General features: G+C 36.9%; 1 pseudogene; it reads left to right on the top strand.

Moving 5' to 3' along the window:
• The first annotated feature begins 783 nt into the window (after positions 1 to 783).
• LOC148959071 (uncharacterized) lies at positions 784 to 10,963 on the top strand (annotated as a pseudogene).
• The last annotated feature ends 3,339 nt before the right edge of the window (positions 10,964 to 14,302 follow it).

Below are 14,302 nucleotides of genomic sequence, written 5' to 3' on the forward strand. Positions count from 1 at the left end.
TCTTGAGACAAGATTTTGATGGAGCCCCGTATGCCGGGGTGAAGAAATAGACATAACTGATTTATGTGTGTTTTTTGTTGCTCATTTCCGTCACGTTGCGGTGTTACTTATTTACTACTATTTTATCGATCTTTTCTCGAGCAGCCTGTTATCGTGGCTTCTCCTGTATTCATACACAAAATATGTTTGCTCGTAATTAGAGCTATATGAATTATTTATCGGAACCCATTGTTTTCGTCAAATTAATGGACAATCACAAAAACTCTAGAAAATCAAATTAGCTTTTTCCAAAGGTGACTATTAGAACAGGTAATACTACCATACAATGATTGAAAATCAGCAGAAAAATAGCAAAGCATTATGGTCCTACCTTAAGGATTTAACACCAAAAGAAAAATCGCAAGAGCCAATATTTATGAGCAGTGATGGAAAGCATATAACTGACAGTGCTCAAATCTCCAACCTTTTTAATAAGCATTTTGTAGACATTGTTGAAAAGTACATACCAGAAGTGTCAGGAAACCTTATGCCAAACTTGCAGAGGCTTAAATCCTTTATCGAATCAAAAATTAACAGATCTACTGAATTCACAATACCATTAATGACAGAGGAATATGTATTAAAGGAAATAAATGCCATGCCTAAGAAAAAGGCTGTTGGAATCGACGGGATAAGTTGTAAATTGTTAAAAGCAGCAGCTCCCGAGATCCACTTTTAGGTCCACTTTTATTCATCTTGTTCATGAATGACATACCATTAGAAATAAAGGAAGGTGAATTAGAGATGTATGCAGACGATAGCACTGTATCAGTTTCTGGCAAGACTGTCAAAGAGATTGAAACAAAGTTGAACACATCTGCTAGACAAATCGCAACGTGGTGCAATGAAAACAAGATGGCTGTCAATGTAGAGAAAACAAAGTCTCTTCTGCTCACGACACAGCAAAAACGTTCGAAGCTGAAAAGAAACCAACAAGATCAAGCAATTGAGGTGAAAATGAATGAGCAGCCATTTCTTCAGATTCACCAACAAAAGCTCCTTGGAGTTATTATTGACCAAGATCTTACATGGAACGATCAAGTTAAAAACGTATGCAATACTGTAAGCCGCAACCTTGCTCTATTTCGTAGGATCAAGTCTTACCTGCCATTTGATACAAGAAAATTGTTCTATCAAAACTTCATACAAGTCTATTTTGATTACGGCAGTGTGGTTTGGGGGTCTTCTACGAAGATATCCTCGCTGTTGAAGCTTCAAAAGAGAGCAGCAAGGTTGATATATGACCTTCCAGACCGTGAACATTCAGGTCCACTGTTTAAGAAACTTAAGTGGCTGCCCATTCAACGAAGAATTAACTTCAAAACAGCCATAGTAGTCTACAAGGCTCTAAATGGACTAGCTCCAAAATATATGACTGATTTGTTTACTCATCAAAATCAGATTAAACAGCGATTGACGAGAAGTTCATCACACAAAAATTTGTATGTGCCCAGATCAAAACTGAAAAAGGTTGATCAGTCAATATCAATAAAAGGAAGTAAAATATGGAATGAACTTCCACTTAACATTAGACAGTCAACATCACTGGGAATTTTCAAGAGAAAAGTGTATCAGCATTACCTTGACGTTTCAGATAATACTTAAACTTTACTTTTAACAAAATTGTTACTAGGCTCTTTAGAAACTTAAAGGACACTTAAAAATAATAGTATTATATTCGTATTTTGTAGTTAGTAGAGAGGACCCTGGGGAAGATTAGTTATTAGGCTAACCAGGTTTATCCTCTGTAAATAAAGTTTATCTATCTATCTATCTATCTATCTAATAAATATCAGATGGCCAAAAAAACAGAAATGAAAAACTATACAAAAAACAAAATCAGACCCATGGGCCACCTTATGCGCCTAAAGAATGATACTCCAGCAAAGATAGCTCTTGATGAAAGCCTGAAAAAGGCAAAAAAAGGCGGAAGACCGCCCACTACGTGGATAAAATTGATAGAAAAAGACTAATCACTGACCAACATATAACTAAACATTGTGTCAAATCCTGCTGAAAAAATGTTAAAAGTCCTGCAAGAGATAACAGCAAACAGAGAGAGCTGGAGACGAATTGTTAAAGACATAATGGTGGAAAACCGCTGACCACGTATTTTAGTACAGGGCTTCATTCTGTGATAATAATAAATCGGTTAAAAATCAAGTTACATTGCAAAAACAGTTTGCATCTCTCTGGTTCCGTTTCTCTGCACGTTAAATAAGATTGCACTGGTTGAAAACAGCATGTTTGTCGTTTAATGGACATTTTAGTCGATCATCGATCGATGTTCCGATGAACACTGAAGAAGCACTCAAAAATATACAGCAAACTTCTTTAATATACTTTCTTCATTCAGTTTGAGGTTTAACAAAGCTTTGGAGATAAATAACTTTGTTTTCTTGGTTCATTTTCCACCTTTAAACACAGATGACTCCTTTTTGATCGAAAATATCTCGAGTCCGGATATCTCGAAGACTAGCTATGTCGAACAAAATTTCATTTCCTGTGCCATTTTGAGATAGCGGGACTTGATTGTACTTGAAATTTGAAATTAAATAATGAAAATTAGGTCTGATTTGGATTTTAGTAATCTTGCGCAAAATACCTGCTCGTAAAAAACAATATGAAAAAATAAAATGAGAACTACCCTCAAATTCGTAAGAATTACTAAGTTTGAAATGAAGAAATATCTAAGGTGTGAGGGAGCCTCATCCCAACTGAAACTTAAACTAAAGATGGCAGACCTAATAGCAAACTACATTGGAAAGTACACTGATTCTTGTGGCAGACTCCCATGAGGAATACATTGAACGCTCATTGGATTCTCCAAATTTCTATCAAAAACCCAAAATGGAAATGACTTGTTTAGCGAGAAATAAAGCCAAAGTTCTGAAAAAATCTATAAAATAATGGTTTGCATATACGTAACACCAAGCTGGCCGAACCCAGTTGCTGGGTAACTGTTTTAAAATTTAGATTTAACTTTCCTATAATCATTCTCAGATATTCTATGATAACAGTTGGGGCCAGCTTGCAGATATTTTCATCAAATTAATTTTCTTTACAGCTCTACGAAAATATCATAACTTATTCATAATTTCATAGCTAAATTATAACAAGTAGATTCCCTTGAATTGTTGGTAATCATCCCTTAAATCGGTTTGCTGTCAGTATTTCAGACTTAATACGCTCTTACATACGATAATTTTCACAAATCTTTCAGGTGTATCATTTCGAAAACAAGCTTGCAAATGCCATCAATTCCTTTTTTATATACCTGTACAAAAATTTTATAGATACAAAAGTATTTAAAAGAATCTTTTTCGGCTGAAAACCAATATATGCCTTTAATCTTTAAGAACATTTAATTATGATTCGAAATATATTGGTGGAAATTAAGATTTAAATCCAATCAAAGGTTCCTCTTTGTCTTCAGATTTCATTGTTTTGCTATTTATGTTAATTTGTTTTCCACAAATATTTGTCTGGTTATTTAAGCTTTGTATGAAATTGTAATTTCTTATAGCTTTTTTTATAGCATGGAATTGTTCAGGGTTTGCAATCATTTCATTTTGTTTCAACCATGATACGGCAACGCCAGTTTCTTTTTCCAAAGCATTCTCAAAATCGGACATGCGTTTAGAAAAATAAGCAATTGTATTATCATCTACATAATTATAGAGCGTTACTTGTTTTAGGAATAGAAATAGATCATTTATGTAAAACGTGAACAGGTTTGGTCCTAGCACAGAGCCTTGGGGCACACTAGACATACCTTGGGTACCATACTTGCAGTGAGTCTAGTACACAGGGTACACTAGATATATCCTCTTAACAAGAGGTATATGAATCATTTATCAGAACACACTGTTTTCGTCTTTTGGAATAAGAATAAATAAGAACTAGAGCATCTTCATTAAATCCATGCGCTTGTAGTTTGGCAATAAGCAAATCATGTGGAAAACAGTCATCACACCGACGAGATAGTTGTTGTCCTGGTTATTTCGCTAGTCATCAAAATGTGTTGGGATGCATATGCTCATCTATACTCTGCAATGAAGATTGAAAGCGTATAATCTAAATGTTGAACCAATTGCTTGTTGATAAAGTTAAAGAAGAAATCTCCTAGTTTGTTTTTTGCTTGCCAAATAAAATTGTGGCCATTTGCTTTGTGTGCATTCACGTGAAGACTATGAAACCACACTGGTGCCCACATTGAGTATGCTTTCGTCTTACCGGCAGCCCATAAGAGATCCTTTTAATTGCATTGGTCTTGATTGTTATTACAATAAAATAGCTGTCTTGATTAATTGCATCTATCTGAAAATGTCCCGTCGTAATGTTAAATGCATTAGGAGAATCAAGAATTAAGTGCATTTAAAATACAACGCTTGATATGAATAATCTGCATGTTTTCAGTCGACTACCATAATTTTATTCAATATACCCTGTCATATTATGCGACATCGGTGCAACTTCAAATCAATCTCCGTTTGTACCTGTGTCGTCGAATTTAATGTATAAATTGAATTTCGGTGTCAGTGTGATTCTGGCTACGTATGACGCACAACCAAGAGATTGGGGGATAGGATAAAACAGCATGCTCCTTCCGACATAAGAAACGAAACTGTCCTTCAAAGAGAACATCCTCCTCGATCTTGTAGTGAATCACTGTTAGAAAGGTGGCTTTGCCATCGGTCAACATCTTTTAGATAACCCAGAATGTGTCAAGCTCTATTATGACGACATGTTTCGGGTAATTGGCAGAGCCCGGGCGTCTTTCCATCTAGCAGTTTTAGAATCGATCTACATACAAGCGGAAAAGCCGCCATTGTGTAGACAGAAGGAGTTCGTTTTGTCTCTTGGACTTCAGTGGTGATTTTTCTATAGGCACGCCGTATTTATTGGATAACTATACCGGTCAAGTGCTTGCCTTTTTCAGATTGGCCTATTTCGATTCACAAATGGAAATATACTTTCAATCTTATTCTTTCAGACCCTTATTCTGACCTTTTTTACTTTGAAGAGTGCCAGACAAAAAGCGTTATTTTATTCAAATTTTTGCTCTTTTTAAAGCCATTTTCAAGATTTAAGTATGATGTGAAATGTTTGCTTTTCTCGTAGCTTTTCTCATTGCTTTTCAAATTAATATTAAAATTTCATAGCAATCTTCAAAATTAAGTTTTGTTGGCCTCGAGGCTAAGGAGGAAATTTCGCACGCTGAAGGCTCAAAACACAAGAGCTAGAGGAAAAGACCTTAGGAACACGAACGCTGCTAAATTTTACGATAACAATATGGCAACCAAGTTTCATGGAAATGAAGAGATGATACCGCAGAATTTGAAGTTGATACGAAATAGCGGAATCATAGCATACTATAGAATCGATTTTTTATTCTGCACCTCATAAAAAGTATGGTTTAAGGTACGCCAAATAAAATTTCATGATTTTGATATTATTATGGCATCGGATCCATCAATTCATGAGTATTTCCTCGGCGTTTTTGGCTTGAAAGATTCATTTTCGGATTCAGTACCCCAAATATGGTATTACGCTTTAAAAAACATCATAAGTGAAAAATGTAACGATTTCTATGGTTTTGCTTCTAATTTGGTATCAAATGCAAAAATGCATGCCAGAAACAGATGTTTTCTCGAATTTTTCTTATCTTGGAAAAGTCACTTTTCGGATTCAGAATCTGAAGTGTATTATTTCCTTTCGAAAAGATGCAGTTTTTAGGACACGCGAAGATTTGGTACCGATTCCTCTACACTGGCATTAATGTCGTCAACGCATGCCAAAAATAGATATTTCCTGGAATTTCGCGGCTCGAGAACATTGATTCTTGATTCATCATCACAAAATACATAGAAACCCGTTCAAAAATCAACTATGTAACGATAAGGTTCTTGTCATGACGGTGAGTATCAGGTCGTTGGCTGAGCGACGGGCTAGGCCAACGGGCCTAGCCCCAAGTAGATAGCACACAAGAGATAATCGTTCTTTGATGTTATGTTTATCGTTAAAACAGTAAGACTAAATTATTCTAAGTAGGATTACATTATATTAAAGCACAACAAAGGAACACTGTGAAACATCACAAAACACGATGACAGTGACGCACATTTCCCGGAAAGGGAGTTACTTAAACAACAGCGCGACAAACAAACATGTGACATTAACGCGCAACATAATCAAAGATCTAGCTAAACATAACAATAATAATTACTGAAGAATACAAGTCCTAAAACGTTACAACTATAACGTGAAAATTGCACCGGATAACAATTTAAAACAGACTGCATTTCTTCAGCCAGATAAAGAAAGAAGAAATGTGCTATAAGCTTGAAATGATAATGAACGTAGTGGGAAAAATATAAGTAACAGAATAATAACATTTGAACGTACACAGTTTATGATAAATTTGCAGAGGATACTGATAAGGATACTCGAAGAATTTTTAGGTAAATTTGCCCAGCGTTTTCTTGATCCAGCTTAGATAATTGGTCACCCGTGTCAGATACTCATAAGAATTTGTTCCACCATATTCGGGATCTCCCCAACTGACAATGGCAACAAGCTTATAATACTCACCGATAATAAGTACATCGAAAATTGGCCTCCACCATCTCCGATACATGCATTTTCTGGCTTTTCTTTAACGAAGTAATTATCTTTGCATGTTATATTAGAATTCACGCGTAAATCTGTATACTGCAATATTCTTTCTTTTGGTGGTACAAAACTTGTAAATAGCTTTGAAAAAAGCAAACATTTAGTAAACTAAAGCTTTTCGTCTGACACTCTTCAGAGTTTAAAACGTCAGAACATAGATCGAAAACTCTACGCTAAGAAATATATATACCCAGTTGTGGATCGAAATAGGCCAATCAGAAACACGAGCACATGACTGTAAAGGTTGACCAATCAGTGCCGCTTGCCTATTAGAATGTTACCAATGGAGTCCTAAGGTGAAAACGAACTCCTTTTGTCTACACAGTAGCGGTTTTTTCGTGCTTATGTAGATAGATTCTAAAACTGCTAGGTGGAACGACGATCGGGCTTTACCAATAATCCGAAACATGTCGCCATTATAGTTTTTTGCACAATCTGGGTTTTCTAGCAAATGCTGCCCGATAGCAGAATCGCAGGTTTTATTAGTAATTTTGGATTTGCAAGACCGAGGTGGCTGTTCTCTTTGGGGATGTGTTTTGTTTCTAATATAAGATGGAACGTGTTGTTTTATCCTTTCCTCCAATCTTTGGGTGGTGCGTCCTACGTAGCCAGAATCACACTGGCACGTGAATTCATACACAACAGAACTTTTTTTTGTGGCAGGAACGCAGTCCTTTTGAATGGACGGAAGGGCCTTTTTTGTACTGTAAACAACACGTGGGTTAACCGCGAAGAAACAATTTGTTATAGCCTGTTTTATTTGGCTTTCAAAACGTAGGGAGCTGTTACCGATCCAGGGTAGTTTTAGATAGACCGGGCACTTTTGAGGACCAAATTTTACGTCAGCCGAGAAATTTCCTATTTTCTCCTTAATGTAAACTGAAATAACATGTTCTGGATAGCCGTTCTCCAGAAAAATCTTAGTTAGTTTTTCAAGTTCCGAGTCGAGTTTAGACTTGGAACAAATCATCAGTGCCCTATGTGTGAGCGTTTTGATGAGGCTGATTTTTCTTTGTTTTGGGCAAAACGAACTCCATCGAGTGTATAACCCCGAAAATGTGGGTTTACGGTATACACTGGTGAGAAATCCAGTGTCAGATTTTTCAACCAAAACATCAAGAAATGGCAAGGAGTTATTTTCTTCCTTTTCAAATGTAAAATGTAGGGCTGTGTGAAGACCATTAAGGCGTTTTAGGAAAATATCACACTCAGCCTCTGTTTTGAAGATAGTATATGTGTCATCCACATACCGAAAATAGACACCTGGCTTTTGGTCGCAGTCAAACAAACGCTCTTCATGAAAGCCAACAAAGATATTGGCCAATGCAGGTCCCAGAGGGCTACCCATAGCGACACCATCCTTTTGTTGGTACATTTCATTGTTAAAGCTGAATTCAACTGAACGTGTTGCAGTTTCCATCAGTTCAATGAATACTTCCTCTGGGAATGGTGGGCTATTAAGCTCGCTCCGGTACAAAGCGTCGGCACATATTTTGATGGTCTCATTCAAAGGGACATTAGTGAAAAGACTGCTAATGTCAAAAGAACACATGAAAGATGTTTCGTTTTCGATGTTCAAGTTTTGCATGAACTCAGCGAACGTAAAAGAGTCCTTGATACAATGTTTTGAATATTTTTGAAGAACAGGGTCCAAAACTTCAGAAAGCCAGTTAGCCAGTTCGTGTTGTGCTGAACCAATCATAGACAAAATGGGTCTAAGTGGGACATTCGGCTTGTGTATTTTAGGGAGGCCATACATTTGTGGACGTTGTGAACCTGTGGGTCTTATCCTATCATAAACTTCGTTGGTCAACACTTTTGAGTTAACCAGCTCCAAAAGGCGTTTTTTGAAGTTTCCGCTCTAACTTGGCCGTTTTATCCTGTGTTTCGACGTCACCCAATTTTTCGAACTTTTCTTTGTCGAGGAGAATACTCTCCATTTTTTGGATGTAGTCCTTTTTGTTCAAAATAACCACTCCTGACCCTTTATCAGGCTTTGTAATAAAGATGTCATTATTAGACCGTAGAGATGTCAATGCTTGAAAATGTTCTCTATGCAAAAGAAAATCTGAGTGGTCGATGGGAGAGCCGCTGTAAGCGTACGCCAAATCGCTTAGTCGTGCTCGTAATTTGTTAAATTCCAAAGCATCAGAAATATCGTGTCTGGCAAGTTGAGCGTGTAAAATTTCGAATTCAGCAAAAAGTTCCTCTCTGTTTATTCGTTGTGGTGGGATACAAAATTCAAGACCATTACCTAAGACAAATGTTTCGGTTTCAGAGAGAGAATAGTCCGACAAATTAAAAATATGTTTTTTTGAATCGCTCATCAAGCCGCCAAAACGTTTCCTAACTAGCATGTCAATGTTCCTATCATGTTTTTCTGTAGTCTGTTTTAGCTTCCGCTGGTCAATTTCAGAAAAGTAGCGGCAAAGTCGAAAATTATCAAAGAATGTGAGAAACGGACGCGTTTTAGACCATTGGCGTGTGTATAAACGTTTTAGATTCAGAATATTAGTTTTAGTTTTCTGAATTTCATCTTGTAGAAAAGCGCGCTCAATGGTTGGGCTGTGTCTAACACCAGACTTAGAAATACGAGCGGTGATGAATTTAGGTGCAACCCGATTAGTGAAACATAAACTGAGAAAGGATAAAGAGAACCTGGCCGACCTCAGCTTACCTCTAAGCTTAACCAATGCGTTGAGATCCTCAATCTCCTCATTTGTGTACCTCTGCTTGAAATATGCAAACAATCTTTTGGTGGTACAAAACTTGTAAATAGCTTTGAAAAAAGCAAACATTTAGAAAACTAAAGCTTTGAATGAGACCATCAAAATATGTGCCGACGCTTTGTACCGGAGCGAGCTTAATAGCCCACCATTCCCAGAGGAAGTATTCATTGAACTGATGGAAACTGCAACACGTTCAGTTGAATTCAGCTTTAACAATGAAATGTACCAACAAAAGGATGGTGTCGCTATGGGTAGCCCTCTGGGACCTGCATTGGCCAATATCTTTGTTGGCTTTCATGAAGAGCGTTTGTTTGACTGCGACCAAAAGCCAGGTGTCTATTTTCGGTATGTGGATGACACATATACTATCTTCAAAACAGAGGCTGAGTGTGATATTTTCCTAAAACGCCTTAATGGTCTTCACACAGCCCTACATTTTACATTTGAAAAGGAAGAAAATAACTCCTTGCCATTTCTTGATGTTTTGGTTGAAAAATCTGACACTGGATTTCTCACCAGTGTATACCGTAAACCCACATTTTCGGGGTTATACACTCGATGGAGTTCGTTTTGCCCAAAACAAAGAAAAATCAGCCTCATCAAAACGCTCACACATAGGGCACTGATGATTTGTTCCAAGTCTAAACTCGACTCGGAACTTGAAAAACTAACTAAGATTTTTCTGAAGAGCGGCTATCCAGAACATGTTATTTCAGTTTATATTAAGGAGAAGATAGGAAATTTCTCGGCTGACGTAAAGTTTGGTCCTCAAAAGTGCCCGGTCTATCTAAAACTACCCTGGATCGGTAACAGCTCCCTACGTTTTGAAAGCCAAATAAAACAGGCCATAACAAATTGTTTCTTCGCGGTTAACCCACGTGTTGTTTACAGTACAAAAAAGGCCCTTCCGTCCATTCAAAAGGACTGCGTTCCTGCCACAAAAAAAGTTCTGTTGTGTATGAATTCACGTGCCAGTGTGATTCTGGCTACGTAGGACGCACCACCCAAAGATTGGAGGATAGGATAAAACAACACGTTCCATCTTATATTAGAAACAAAACACATCCCCAAAGAGAACAGCCACCTCGGTCTTGCAAATCTAAAATTACTAATAAAACCTGCGATTCTGCTATCGGGCAGCATTTGCTAGAAAACCCAGATTGTGCAGAAAACTATAATGGCGACATGTTTCGGATTATTGGTAAAGCCCGATCGTCGTTCCACCTAGCAGTTTTAGAATCTATCTACATAAGCACGAAAAAACCGCTACTGTGTAGACAAAAGGAGTTCGTTTTCACCTTAGGACTCCATTGGTAACATTCTAATAGGCAAGCGGCACTGATTGGTCAACCTTTACAGTCATGTGCTCGTGTTTCTGATTGGCCTATTTCGATCCACAACTGGGTATATATATTTCTTAGCGTAGAGTTTTCGATCTATGTTCTGACGTTTTAAACTCTGAAGAGTGTCAGACGAAAAGCTTTAGTTTACTAAATGTTTGCTTTTTTCAAAGCTATTTGCAATATTCTTTCCCCATTATTCATCTTTTCAGAAGAACTTTCTTAGCTGAGCTGTTTTTCTTAGCTGTTCAAGTACTGTTTTCGTCGATGTTGCTTTCGAACCCAACAGTAAGCACTAGCATGTAAAGGATTCGATCTTCAATTACAAAGACAAGATCTGATTGACAGAAGTCGCCGGTGATTAAAGAAGGTGATAGAATGAAGGCAGGTCGGCGTAAAGTGAGCTGTTTCTAGGTGTTGAAAGGGTTTTAACCAAATATAGAAGTACAGAATCATGTCTCCAGGTATACCTACCATGCTCAAGATAATGTTTGCAGCTAGAGACTATTTGCTGTAATGTCTCTGATTGGAGACAGAAAGAGCAGGCAGATGACTGAGTAATTGACCATTGCAGGGGTTTTTCCTAGTGGCAAGAGTCTTGTTTAGGTATTTAATGGTAAAATTGTAAATGTTTTTCGGCAACTTTTGCTGGACACACTAGACCAAAGTTGGCTAGTTTCCTTAGAAGCAAATTTTAAGATGCACGAGATAATAAATCCTTGAGATGTAAGAACATTTTCAATGCGGTTTTCGTGTTCACTTTGGATGGATTTGAGAACTTGCTTGGTGTTGCGATGAACGTCACATTGTATGTTTGCACCAGTGCTAGAATCTTTCCATAAAGAGCGAATCTCTTGGTTTGGGGACAGTCTTAAAGAGTTGCAGATAACTGTTTGGCATTGCAGCACTTGGTAGATGGTAGAATGAGATTGATGCCAAACTTTTCATTTAGGCATGACGAGGCTACTTAGAGATGCACTAATTGGCAGCTCAAGCCATTGTCTAACAAAGCTGGAGATAACATTGTCTAGATTCTCTGTCACCCATTTCTTGCTTAAATCAGCGATGGTCAGCTTCTAGGAAATTTTGGATAGCACATATCGGTGATGTAACAGAATTTTGTCCTCTGGATTTCACGACAATTTGTCGATAATGGACATTAAAGAGTTGACAGTTTCTTGCTAATTGAAACCAAATATATACAAAAAGAGCCTATTAACATAAATTCTAAAATCAAAAATATAAATACAAATATACAGTGCTAACTAGCTATAACCAAGGTTTGCTATAAATGAAAATTAAAAGATGACTCTTTTCTACATTTAGTCTCATTCTTCATAAGTTTAGAATCAGAGAACCATTCTGACATTAAAAGCGTGTCTTTTTCTAATTTTGAGAGCACTGTCCTGAGGTTCTTATCTCCAACATATAACGTTGTATCGTCTGAGTAATTGCAGTATCATCCACTAGATAAAAAATATCGTTGATAAAGATACTGAAGAGGAGGAGCCCTAAAACTGATCCCTGTGGTACTCCTATTTTTTGTGTAACACCAGGTGCTGAATAAACCATTTACCTTCACTTGTTGTCTCCTATCAGAAAGGTATAAACTACATAGCAAATTTAGGATGTAAGGATTGTGATGGGGCGATAATTCTTTTTTGTCATAGCATCTTGATTATTAAAAGTGAGGTGATCACCCTCTCTTTAACTTCGTCAAGAAATTAGCAACATTCTATCATTGGCCTCGCTAACATTATCTCTTATTCTTTGAATACTTGGATCGATATTTTCTTATAGCCCTCTCAACAGGGTCAGTATCCTCGATAATAGGGGACGCATTTCCTACATTTTCTAACATTCCTAATGTATCCGTAATGTTTACAATGTAATCGTTCATTATTTCTGCAACTTTGAAATCATCTGAGATAAGGGTTCCATTTTCAACAAGGGTGATGTCAGAACTGTCTCAGAGTTTTGATGCACTTGTTGCGCTGTTTCTTGAAAGCATTCCGGTTTACTAGAGTCCTTTCTTTATTGTATCTTTTTTTAAAAGTGTTATAAGCATGATAGCTTTTATTATATTTTTGATCATTAAAGGTCCATCATTTGTTCTCACGTGCTTCGTCTTCAGGAGGGCATGAACATTCAGCACCTTCTCAATTAGAGCGTTAAGAGTTCTAGAAACGGGCTCTGCTGCAAGATTAAGCAACTCATCTATAAGGTCTTTCTAAAGCCCTCTTCATTAAATCTACTGTAGTTCCGATAATGAATTTTCCTAGGCTCTTTTAACAAAATTACCTTTTACACAGTTTCTAAAATTGTGTGGAAATCTGATAGTCCCTTTTTTCAATGGTCGATGTGTTTTTAAAGAACATGTTTCTATTGGTAAGTACTAAGTCAATACTCCTAGGATTATCAGACTTAAAACAAGTATGAACCTTAATAAGGTTCTTCAAGTTATAGACGTCTAAACTATCAAATATGCTGAAGATAATGCTGCTGAATGAAAGCTGTTCATCTAAGAGTATGCCTAGAAATTTTAAATACTTAACTCTTTCTATTAACTTTTCGCAAGTTTTATATCTATGTTATCAGCTATCAATTTTCTAGGAGAATGAAAAATAACAAAATGGGTGTTACCTAAATGCTAATTTAGGAACTTTAACAGTCAAATTGGTTCTGTTTAGAATTAATCAACTCACATCTTATGTTTGTATATTTTTTCTACATAAGAAGTGTACATGAGAAGTATAATCCAAAACTAGATATTTAATGCTGCTATATTTTTTGATTAACTATGATTATCAACTCTTTTCAGTACCCCAAATTTACAGGAAAAAAGTCTATGAAAGTAATGTCTCTTGATTTCTGTTGCTAGTGCTTTCAAATATTGTTTCTTGTTTTTTATGAGCAATCTATCTTGTAAAGGTGCAGAAGTAGTGCCAGTTTGATGAAATATCACACTTCATTATGGAAAGGTCAATTTGCCTTATGGATCAAAGTACTTCATCAAAACTTCTCTTATTGCTTTTCCTTGGCCTTCATTAGAATCTGTTCTAGATGAGCGACACTGAAGATAATCTGGTTGAAACTCTCGATCATAATTGACTGCCGACTGAATTTCCTCACTGGGAACGGACTCGCAATGAGTTTCACAGAAATTATGCAAAACGAAACACGAGTAAATAACAGATGGTAGATACTCCAAATCTATGTCCATTGTACGTCGTAGAGCTGGGAAGCGTGCCTTTAGCCTTCCAAAAGCACATTCTATTACCATTCTTGCCTTACACAGCATAAGACCAAAATATTGCTCTTGCCCGGTGGTTCCTCCATTTTGGAACTCTTTCATTAAGTGTGGAAGAACTGGATAGGCTAGGTCTCCAAGTAAAAATACAGGGACTTGTTTCCCCCCAGGTATTATGATTCTTGGGCAAGGAGAAATTTTACCTTCACGTAGCCTATGATTAAAATTTGAGTTAACAAAGATGCGGGTATCATGCACACTACCTGGCC

Source organism: Rhopilema esculentum, chromosome 11, assembly GCF_057945365.1.
Source record: "Rhopilema esculentum isolate cy_ngs chromosome 11, ASM5794536v1, whole genome shotgun sequence".
In the NCBI taxonomy this organism is placed as follows: domain Eukaryota; kingdom Metazoa; phylum Cnidaria; class Scyphozoa; order Rhizostomeae; family Rhizostomatidae; genus Rhopilema; species Rhopilema esculentum.